The sequence below is a fragment of the Petaurus breviceps genome, unplaced genomic scaffold (assembly GCF_028583685.1).
Source record: "Petaurus breviceps papuanus isolate PSGF00001 unplaced genomic scaffold, PetGlider_PUasm1.0 164, whole genome shotgun sequence".
Lineage (NCBI taxonomy): Eukaryota > Metazoa > Chordata > Mammalia > Diprotodontia > Petauridae > Petaurus > Petaurus breviceps.
In genome coordinates this window covers 7,232,023-7,244,362 of record NW_027185735.1, presented here as the reverse complement: position 1 = coordinate 7,244,362, position 12,340 = coordinate 7,232,023, and the positions used below count along the sequence as shown (strand labels likewise).

The window sequence follows — 12,340 nt, the reverse complement described above, 5'->3', positions numbered from 1 at the left end:
GAAGGAAGGAAGGAAGGAAGGAAGGAAGGAAGGAAGGAAGGAAGGAAGGAAGGAAGGAAGGAACAGAGAGAGGGAAGGAGGGAGGAAGAAAGAAAATACAACTAACCTACTACCACAAGCAAATCTCCAACTATCTAGATGCTTTCTTTTTAAGAGAGAAAAAGAAATGGTACCCTACAGAAGAGTACATGTAGGGCAAATGCACAATTGTGGTAACTATTTTACATACAAACCTGTTTGACTTTGCAAACCTGCACTCTATCCTGTGGACTTGTTTCTATAATCCTGTACACAACTAAACATGGAGTCCACAGTAGTTTAAAGCATTAAGTGGTAAGAGGTAGTTTGACTGCTCCTTAGCAATGACAAAGTAAACTCTATAGACTAATGAACTTCTTCCAGCTTGGAAACCCATATCTAGCTGAAGAAGAGAGAAAAAACAAGACACCTAAATCTCCAGAACAACCATCATATTTATTATATGAATAAGAGAGAGAGAGAGTTAGGAGTAAATAGAAGTTGATTGATCTTTAAGGAGAAACATGTGGAAACATTGACAGAGAGACAAAGAGACAGGGGAAATAGATGTAGTCAGAGACAGACAGATAAAGAAGGAAATGTGTGGGGAGCTTTTGGGTAGGGTAGGAAGGGAGGAAAAGAAGAATTCCTCTTTTGTCTTCTTTTAAACAGCTACTTTAATTTTTTTTTTGTTATTCTTATCTGGACTTATGATTTCCTCAGTGGGAGGAATACTCATCAAAGGAATTCTCTTTACCAATACAGATTATAAGGTCACATAAAGTTGAGTGGTACCTTAGAATCTACATAGCCCAACCTCCAAATTTTACAAATGAGGAAAATGGAAAAAAATGAGGAAAATAGAGTTGAAGTGACTTGTCCAGGACCACAAAGCCTAAGGTGGAATTTGAATTCCAAGTCTTTCCAGTGCAATACCTGCATGTTTAACTGAGTATCATGCAGGGAATTGTGCTGGTGATGATTAAAGACTATGCCTGGAAACATAAATAGAACCTATGGAATTTAAATACCATAGACAGCTTTTCTACATCTCCTTACATAGGATGGATGATAAAATAGTTTAAAAACAATCTATGAATCTTATTTTTACAAAGTAAAATGAGGCTACTTGTGTGCTGTGTGCTGATTATATATAACTCTTACAATTTTTAAATGCTCTAGAATTCCAAAAGGAAAATTAGGTTTTGTAGAGAGGTAGGCATCTACATAATAGGATGCAATTTGCTAGAAAGCATATAATAGAAAATGGCAAACATGTGGTGTTGGGTGTGAAAATAAGGAGACTCCCAAAGAAAGTAATATATGGTATTTAAGAGCAACAATCAGGAGGCTTTCTTGTTTGACTAAATAATGCATGTGAGCTATCTTATAACAAATAGGCGAAGTATATTTTTAAAGTTCAGAGGTCTTTCACATTTCAAACTTTAGACCAAATTGAACACATGGATGCTCATCTTTCTACCCCTTGAAGAAAAGAGAATGTGATACGCAGAAATACACACACACACGCACACACGCACACACACACACACACACACACACACTCACACTCATTCCTCCATAAAAATTCCTGCTATGTCAATCCATAATACATTGGATTTAATTTGGATATAGTTGAGGTATCTTGAAAGTTTCACTGCAAATTCCTTCAAATCCTAAGGAGCTATAGGAAAAGGAAATACTGCTAGGCTATGAGCTGCTTAATGCCTCTGCATGTAACAGCATCTTTGAAATTCTGATTTTTTTGACACTGTCAAACACTTTATAGTCCTGATACAAGGAAGATCAGAGAAGCCATAATCAAATGTTTTCTGACTTCATCCCCATCACAACTCTCCTCTTAAACCAAAATTAGGAAGTGAAGTGATATTTGTTTTAGAAAATACTTACCAGGCACCTGCTTAATGCTATAAATGTTATCCGGCAAAAGCAGTCTCTCACAAAGAAAATATTTCACTGGAAAGTCAATATCTGTAGTCTCCTGAAAGAAAGGGAACTGTTTCAAAAATACAAATAAAACCTCCTGTCCCAACTCTCATTTGACCTCTCTTTTCCCCCTTTTGGTTTTGTTTCCACTAAGCATATTTTAGGAGCTAATCAGCTTTATAAAAGGTAGCACGGTTAATCTACTGTTTGTCTTAGTCTTCATTGCAGCTGCTTAAAAGAGAGCAAACAAAACTAGAATTAAGGTCATTCCATTTAAATCCTTCAGAAAAGAAGACAAGGGCTAAGTTATTGCTGAGAGCTACATAGAGGGAGGTTGGGGAGTATCTGGGATTAATAAGCAATGAGGTTTTTTTTTTTTTATTTGCCAGACTCAGAGCTGCATATATTCCCATATTTGTGATGGGATTGTATTAGCATATTTAAAGATTAATTGATAGTGGAAAGCATTCCTTCACAATATCACTACTACTCAAAAATGCCTTCTGGGGAAATTGGTAAGAGAACTATCTTCCCTCATAGGATCCTTCTTGTGGCATAGCACAATTATTCAAGCTGTTGTGACAGATAACAAACAAACACTTTACAGAATACAAAATTCTCTCTTTCTCCCTATTGGTCTCTTCCAAATTCCTGTCCTAAGGAAGTGCAAAATTGATTTTTGAAAGGTGATATATATCTTAGTGTATAAAACAAAATAAAATATAGTTGGAAAGAAAAAGAGTTAAGAAGTAAAATGAATCACTTTACCTGGGTAAGCTTTATCTTTAAAGCGTGTTTGGGTTAGAGAACAACAAATAATAAAAGGTGTATTTCATGTTGACAAAATAATCACTCAATGTACAAGGTACTTTTGACCACTAAATACTATATTTCTTGACTTTGTTTTAAGAAACTTTTATGATGTAATTATTTTAAATGCTATTTTGTTAGTAGGATTCCCTTGGGAATAATGGGAATGATCTTTCCCTTTGTGACATTGCGACATGCCATTGTGACCAATCCTATTCATTTAAGCAGTTTCTAATGTTTCCCAGTTGAGTCTAGTTTCACCCTCCCCACCTCTCCCTCTGCCCCCCCCTCCCGAAATTCCTCAAAGGCAGGAGTCATCAATATTTGCCTTTGTTTACCTAGTACCTAGCCTATATAGTAGACATAGTAAATTAATTTAATTTGTTTTTTGTTTGGGCAGAAAAAACTCATTCAGTAGACATGGACTGGAGAGAAAATCTCTCTCATTTAATGATGGAAAAGACTACAGAAATACTTTTTCTGACTCCCTTGTTTTGCAGTTTAAGGAACAGCAACCCAGAGAAAGTTATTTAAAAATATCTCACTGCTAGTATGTGACAGTTCTAGGATTCAAATCCAGGCCACCTGATTCCTGATTTGACAGGCTGTCCGTGAAGGGTCAAAGGTGTTAGCTTCAAATTTTACTTTTTATCTCAACATATTTTTAGCTATATAACAAATTATACTAAACCTAAAATCATAATGTTTTAATCTAAATACTCCTAAATGCCAAAATGTCTTCTTTTTTCCTTTGTAAAGTATCAAAACATACCATCACAAAAGAGGGGCCATCTTCTTTATTATCATTCCAATCTCCCCCATTTTTACACTGGCACAATATGATGATGTCATGATATATGTCATTATATACATATAAATATAAATTTATAATTATTTTTATTACCCTATTAAAATTGTGGGACTGTCTGCTTCCTGTAATGTTTATTTATAACTGCTCCAGTTAGATTCCTGATATCTAGAGTTAGAAGAACCTTAGAGATCATCTACTCCAACTCCTTATTTTATAGAAGACACCCAGAGACAGAAAAATATTCTCCCAAGGTAACATAGCTAATGATTGGGAATTAGAACTAGATTTCCTAATTCCTAGTGCAAAAGTTCAATATTAATTATTATCATTATTCTACACACTTTATAAGTGGGTATGTAATAATCTTTGGACATTAGGAGGACTGAAATTTTTACTTTAAAAACTTGATGAGTGACTATTCAAGTTCAAATTAATACAAAAATTTGAGTCATTTTAGGGAGAAAGCAATTGGCAAGGATAACATATAAGAAGTAGAAAGTATAAAGCATATAAAATGGGTAATAAAGAATTAATTTTAAATGCCCTAGTAAAAATAGTGATTGCACTTAGAGTAGGCCTCCCTGAAGAACTGGGAATGCTAGTAATGTGTAATGCATTAGAGTCTTATCTTTCTCTTCCTTATAGAATGCAGAATCTGATGCCAAGGAATATGTACTAAGTATATATTTTTTTATTAATTTGAATTTTAATATTATTGACAGTTTTAACTCACACAAGAGACTTCTTGGAGCCTAAAGAGAGTAAGGTATATATGTAGGGTAAGTGGGAGAGGTGGAGTGGGGATTTGGGGAAGGAGCATAGAGGGACAGGGAAAACTAATGAAGATGCAATTGGCCATTACTGGCACCATTTAATTGCTAGTTGGGATAGGAGGAAGAAGATGGTGCAGCAATAAGCCTTTGGAGAAGCAGCTTGCACACTTGGTAGACTCCTAGGGAATGCTGGATCATGACCACCTTCACACCCTGACCCTACCAAAGGCAGTGGCATGATCTTTATAGCATTTGAGCCAATTCCTGTTCATACTAGTCTGGTTAGTGTCTCATTTCTGGTCAGGGAAATGCTAGCTATTGACTAAAATAAGAAGCCTGGAAAAGCCAAACAGAAAGTACTCTAACCAACATGAAGAACACCCTTAAGTCAAATTTTGAAGAATTTTTTTTTTTGTAGGGACATAGGACCTTGGAAGGGGAGGTAGATAAATTCAAGGTCACTTTCTTCCCCTCACCAAGATGTAAGGAGGTACAAGAAGGCTCATGCTAGGTCAAACATAACAGAAAGAATTATCCCAGGACAAGTTCACTTTGGAGGTGTTGGGGAAAAGAGATTTCCTATTTTAACTAATTATCTCTACTAACTCAATCCCAAGTTAGCAGTCCCACTAAGTCTCAGTGCCTTGGGACAAAGCAAAATTTTTCCTGCCCTCATTACAGCTCAGTGTTCGTTAAAGGGGGTCTTTTGTCTTAATTCCTGTGTTAATTTTTGTTTTCTTAATTTTGTCTTCATCTAGTTAAATACTCTGAAAATTAGTTGACTCATGATGATTAGCATCCAATTTTCTGCTACTGGACAAAAATAGGTTATTACCAAATGTAAATCGGCACAAAAATACAAAAACCAATCAGTTAAAAGTTCTACTTGATATAAAGGAATGCTTACATTGTTTCTTAAATGGAAAACTTAGAGGAAGCTGTTTTATTGCCGATTTAGAAAGATTTAGGAAATCCTTAAGGACAGTACAAGAAAAGGTCAGCAGTTTCCCTTAACTGCCTCTTAAATTGCCAGACAAAAAGCCCAAGGAGCATTCTATTTGGCTCAGAGCCCCTCATCACAGCCCTGATGTTTGGCAGAATGAGGAAGGCCACATTGTCAGGGGCACATAATTCCAGATCCAGTCTTTGCTGTTTTATATTTCTTAAGTCAAGAAGAGGAAAATCACTTTGACAACTGAGTGGAGGAGTAGTTGGGTCAGGAAAAGACTTAAAACAATGAGGCTAATTAGAAGGCATTGATTTAGAAGGCAGGGTAGCTAGGTGGAAAGAGCACTAGGTTTGGAACAAGGAAGATCTGAATTGAAATTCAGTCTCAGACACTTACCTGGATAAGTCACTTAACCCATATTTGCCTTAGTTCCTCATCTGTAAAATGGGAGCACACAGGAAGAGGAAAGGGCAAATTACTCTGGTATCATTGCCAAGAAAACTATATGTACTTTTACATGCAGTCAGACAAGACTGAGCAACAACAACAGTCTATGACAGAGGTGATAAATTAGGATGGTAGCTGCAAATATCTTGAGCCTTAATCCCTGAGTCAATCAAGTCTCAAGGACAGTTTTAATAACTTTGGGAAAAAAGAACAAGTCTAAATCCCATTGGAAAGTGCTGGTAGATATTTCTCCTTCTGCACAAGTGAAACAAATAGATCCAGGATGACTTCAACAATATAATAGTGAAAAAATAAACAGTAAGAAGATTCTGAATGTTGTGTAATTATAATGACCACCTGGCCTGGAAACAGTTAAAAATCTGTACATCTTCCATCACTGCAGAGGGGGAGGATTATAGATGCTTAATATTGTATAGACAGATACCATCATTGTATTATTGCTGACCTTTTTATTTTCCTTTTCTCTTTTAGAAAAATCTTTGTTACAAGAAGCACTGGATATGGGAAGAGGTAAAGATATTTCAAAAGTGAATGTGATATAAGCAACACAACAAAGGCATAAATGAATAAATAAAGGAGGTTGGACTAGATAGCCTCTAACATCCTTGATTCTAGGGGTTCTCAAAGTGGATCATAAAACATCAACATGACAGTGAAATTTTAAATATGAAAGAGAAATTTCCAGAGGCCAAAATGGTTAATTATATGGTAAACATGATGTTGCTACAGGAAACCAACTATATATGAACAAAGTCATAGAAAGAAAATAATAGTCCTCAATCTATGAAATAGAGTATTCAATTCAATTTAACATGCCATTGTAAGGAACTTACTATGTCAAAGGCACTGGGCTAAGAATGGCACCTGCTGGCTAAGAGCTCACAGTTTACATCTGAAGTGGAGTCCAGGGCCCCTGGGTGGACTGTGCCTTTACCTCCATGAATGCAACCATTCAGAGGATGGGGTGATGAGTTGTACCTCATACTTACTGTGATAACCCAACCTGTCTTTATCTTCCAATGTTCCCCCATTCAATACCATTCCTTCATTGTGCAATTTCTTCTCTTTCTGAACTAGGTATCCAGCCATCAAGGAGAAAATGAGGCTAATGACTTTGACAACCCTCCCTCACTTAAATCTAATTCACTTACATGTTATAGTATCACTTCCTTGATATCATGGTCCTCTTTCAGAGCAAAGGGAAGACAACAACCTTGTGATTTATGTATAACCTTATGACTTTCTGAGCATTCAGGTAGCCTTCACTGGGCACCAAAATGCCATTGGGTACCCAACCACCTCATGGCTGGAGTCCCAGGGAAGATAGGGCACTAGCTCTGAGACAGTTACCAGTGAGTAAGAGTACTGCTTTTATTCTTTTCATTTAGGTGGTACCGGAACATAAAAGTGCAATAATTAACCTATATTTACAAACTTCTCACAGAAATTGTTGTATTGCAAAAAGTTCATAACTTTGTCTGATTCCTTAATGTCTCAGTCATGATGAATACTATTCTTCTTCCTTCCCCCATGCCATCATGGTACAATTACACCTAGGCAAACACTGTGTAATTCTTGAAAGAAGAAAAAATAAAGGTAGATGAAAGAAGATATTCAATTTATATACATCTGAGGAAAGAAAAATAATTTCTTAAAAATATACCAGACTCTTGAAAAGGAAGTTTTCTTCTTGGTTCATTGAAATAACAATGTAACATAAAGAAGGTATTATCATTGAATCATGCAAATATTGACCAACTTAGCTAATCAGTGGCTGTGTATAAACAGCCTCCCTTTCCCCTTGGAGTCGCCAGCAGACAGTTTTGTGTACTCTGCAGTCTCTTGGGCCTGAACCAACAACTGATAGAGTACCAGATCAAAGCCTGGATACAGATCTGCCAAGAAATCTGAGTATTAAGCAAGTGATAAGAATACAAAGGAAGTCTCAATGAACTTACATCATATTTTGAATGGCAAATAATTATATTTATAATAGATGTCGGCATTTCAAATAATGCCATGGTTCTGCAAGATATTTTTTTTCCTTTAGTAAGGTAAAAACTAAGTGATTTTGCTTTAAAAAAATAAGCAAAAATGTAGACAATTCCATTACTTATGTTTTCTGAACTGAAGCATTTGGTTAAACATGGTTTTAATTATTTCTTCAAATTCTTTTAAAAGAACAAGATATAATTTTGTCTGCATAATTTAAGTGAGATATTTAAAAGGTGATGAGCCAGGAAAGGTTTGCATTAAATGCAAATAATCAAGGTCTGAATTCATTAAGGCTATCCTGGTTCTTTCAGATTTTTTATGCTTTTTATCATTTGTATAATACTTATATAATAACCTCAAAATACAACCATAAAATCATAAAATTTTAGTAAGAAATTATACCTTTATCTAACAGGTACAGGAAACAAAAAGAAAATGTGGAAGATGATCTAGTCATTTATAAACCCCTGGATTTGGGGGTTAGTATAAATCAAATATCAGAATGATTTGATAAATAGTTCATGTTTTTCCTTCATATGTTTGGCATACAGATGTGGGCAAAATCTACAGAAATTATATATCCTAAGTACGGAAGGTGGAAACACTGTAGGCATGAAGTGTAAACAAAGTCTGTTCAATATATAATACATCATTGGGCAACAAATATCAAATAGATGTCTATAAATCAATCATTGAGAATTTATTTAGTGCTTATTATGGGCACTTTGCTAGACATGAGGGGTACAAAGCTAGAATGGCCTTCAAAAATACTACATAGATGGATAGGTAAGCATATATTTAACACTTTCTACTTGTCCAGGCACTATGATAAGATCTGAGATTACAAACATAAGCAAAAAAAGACCATCCTTGCCCTCTTTTGCATTCTAATGTGGAAAGACAATACATAAAAAGGAGCTAGAAAGCTGATGGAGTAGAGAAGAGTGAACTACTCAGGGACAAGGTAGAAAAGTCAGGAGTGAAGCTCGAAGAAAAGTGAGCAGAGATTACCTGGGCATTTGAGTGGTCATGGTCAGGGGCCCATAAATCAGAGAAGGGGATTGTGAGAGGGAAAGCATCTCCAGGAAGAGAAGGCTGTTGTCAAGGAGTTGGAAAAATCCAGAGTCAGAACTAAAGTACAAAAGAAGTTAGGACAATTTTAGTTTATTTACATGTACAAAAGTATGTTGGTTGCAGAGAGATAAGAAAAATCAAGACTTAAATTTAACATCATTTTACTAAGAAAAAGATGTGTTATCAGCATAATAAAATCTGGAATGCGGTCAAAATATCTTTATGTAGCCTATATAGACTCAAGGTGGAATGGGATACTTATATCAATTCTCACTATTACTGACAAGTCCTACATGATAAAATCTTTATGTACCTCATATAAACTTGAGGGGTCCTTTATTTCAGCTTCCACTTCTATTAGCAAGTCTGGTTCTAAGACAAGGCTAACTACTTTATGCTTTCTGAAAGCTAAGTACGTCATGCTTTCTGAGTTCTTGGAGTATTCATCAGAGGTAATATGGTGTTTTTCTGATGCTATCAATTCAAGTCAACATTCCATTGTGGCCCCCTAAATTACAAATTACCAGTTGTTCATATAATATATGTAACTAGTACCAATTACTCAATATCACTAATACCACTGATTAAATCCTAATAGCATTTAACCAATTAACATTAATTAGCTTTTTAAAAATAAAGATATAGCTAGAACAAAATTTCAAAATGTTTTCTCTAAACCAAGAGGCAGACTCTTCTCTTCCCTCAATCTGTGCCAGCTCAGCCTGTGAGGAAAGTGAACTCAAACTTAAAGGGGCTGCTTGCTACATAGCATTTGTCCCACCAATTTGCTTCTGAATGTAGTACAGTTAAATGATGAGTTATCCCATTCCTTGCAGAAATCAATGTCTCAGTGAGGTGTGACTCCACTGTAGGATTGGATCATTCATCAAGGTTGATTCATTCTTTGCTGGATTTACCTGCTTATGAAATCTGGCATGGATTTCTATACCTGTTGTTCTCTCCCGAACTTTTGAAGCCCACAAGGTCACAAACTTGTCCATCCAGTCAGTCAATAACATTTATTAAGTACTTACTACATGCCAAGTACTCTGGTAAGCACTGGGGATGCAAAGGAAACTAAAAGATTGTTCCTGCTTATCAAGGAGCTCACACTCTAATGGAGGGGAAAATATGCAGACAACTAAGTGCAAATATGCTATGCACAGATTAAATTGGAGAGGCAAGGGACTAGAAATATGGGAGATTTGGGAAAAGTTCCTATATAAGACAGGATTCCATTTGGGACTTGAAGAAAGCCAGGAGGTAAAGATGAAAAGGAAAATATTTCAGAAATAGGGGGCATTTAAGAAATTATTCCAATGGCAATGAAATAGGATTATTGTGACTAGATCACAGGATATATAGTGGGGGGGGGGGGGTAAAGTTTTGGAAGACTAAAAAAAAGGGAAGGGGGTTAGGTAGTGAAAGGATTTAAATGTAAAAAAAAAAAGATTTTATATTTGATCCTGGAAGTGATGGGGAGTTATTGGAGTTTATTGAGAAGGAAGTAATGTGTTTGGATCTGTTCTTTAAAAAGATCATTTTGACAGCTGAGTATTTTTAATTGAAAAGATCTTTTTATTTTCAGTTTGGCAATATTACAAAAAAAATCCTAAAGCTGGTTTAAATAAAAATAAAATATCAAGCAAACTGTTCTCAAGGAAAGAGGACAGTAACAGAACATGTTTGTAGGCAGACAGTTTAATGGCTTAATACAAAGAAATAGGAGAGTCCCAAACTGAGTCTCAAGGCTCTTGTGATAAGATTCACTGCTCTGTGCCTCAGTTTTATGGGTTATAAAACCAATGGCCTGGGAGTAATCCAAAAGCATGTATTTTGATGCTCCCCCAGAACCTCAAAAAAGAAAGCGGACCAATTACTGCTTTGGGATTTCCTTTAGATTTTATAAATTCCAACCCCTACACTCACAGGAACTAGTTATGTGGGAATGGTAGCATCCTCTTCAATTCAAGGTATTGAATGGAAGTTGGAAAAGACTTGTGGAAAGGAGAAAAACCAGAAGGCTCTTATAACAGTCCAGATGTAAGGTGATGAGGGCCTGTACCATAGTGATGGCAATATCAGAGGAGAGAAGGATGTGTATATGTGACAAATTACAAAAGGAAAGTCTACTGACCCTAGCAATAAATTGTATAAGGGGGTAAGAGAATGAAGAGTCAAGGATGACATTTAGTTTGTGAGCCTGAGTGAATGAGAAAATTGTGATACTTTCAATAGCAACAGGCAAGTTAGGAAGAGGGGAGGGTTTGGATAAAAGATAATGAGTTCACTTTTGGACATGTTGAGTTTAAGATGTTCTTGATTGGAGATGAACAGAGAACTTAGTTCTGGATAAGTAGTTTTGAGTATCAAATTTCTATCAGCATAGAGATGATAATTAAATACATAGGAGCTGATTGAGACCACCAAGTGAAAAAGTGCAGAGGGAGAGGAGAAGAGGTCCCAAGATAGAGCTCTGTGGCACATGCAAGACATGTGGATGAAGATCTAGCAAAGGAGACTGAGAAGGAGTGGTCACATATGTAGGAGGACAACCAGGAGAGAACAGTGTTATGAAAACTTATAGAGAAAAGAATATCAAGAAGGATGATCAACAGTGTCAAAGGCTACAGAAAGGTCAAGAAAGATAAGGAAAGATTGAATTCTCAAGGATGCCCTCTCCAGGCACCCTGAGAGTCTGGCAGGAAGGGGATCTGTGGCATATTTGAAAAGGTTTAGGAAAACCATGCTGCTGAGTTGGATAGGGAATTGATCGTCTTACTCCAGTGAAGGCCCAGTTGAGATCATGCAACATAAATTTGTAGCAAATACAGTCATCATGTTTTCATGATTTTTTTCTAGCTTTATTAGGGAGCATATGGGTAGATATGAGGGTAGCAGATTGTAGCAGCAAGCACCCCAAGCGTCCTCAGGGTTTGCTGCCACCACAGGTTCTTGGATCTGCTTTGATAAAGGAAAGCAACTCAAAATGGGTTAACAAGCTTACTTTAATCAGTCAGACATATATCGTTTACCTTGTTCAGGGGAAAAAGGTCAGCACCCCGAACTTCAAAGTATACAGGCAGAATTATCAAGACAGAAACAGATCAAGTAGACAGCTTTCCAAACTATCCAGCCATTACATTCATACCCAATCAACATCTGGGTTTCAACATCTGGGTTTTTCAAAGCCAGGGGGGCTCAGGACAACGGCTTCCCAGAATTCAGAACAAATCACAGAACACTTCTCAAAGTGAGCCCCCAAAACAAAGCCTCACATCAGGGCTTATATAGCCTTCTCCTGGCTCAGAGAATGTAATAACCTTATTGACCCACTGGCCAATCAAAAAGTATCTACTGAAAAACAAGCCTCCCACCCCAGGCTTCGGGTACACTTTAGCCTAGGGGCAGGGAAGATCTTCCAAATTTTCATTCCCATTACACAGATACAGTGGGAATAATGCAGGACTTGGACTTGACAAAGGAAGATCAGTG

General features: G+C 36.4%; 1 pseudogene; it reads right to left on the bottom strand.

Moving 5' to 3' along the window:
- LOC138156928 (large ribosomal subunit protein eL32 pseudogene) overlaps positions 1-9,266 on the bottom strand; it is a 53,829-nt pseudogene extending 44,563 nt beyond the window's left edge.
- Between the last annotated feature and the right edge of the window lie 3,074 nt (positions 9,267-12,340).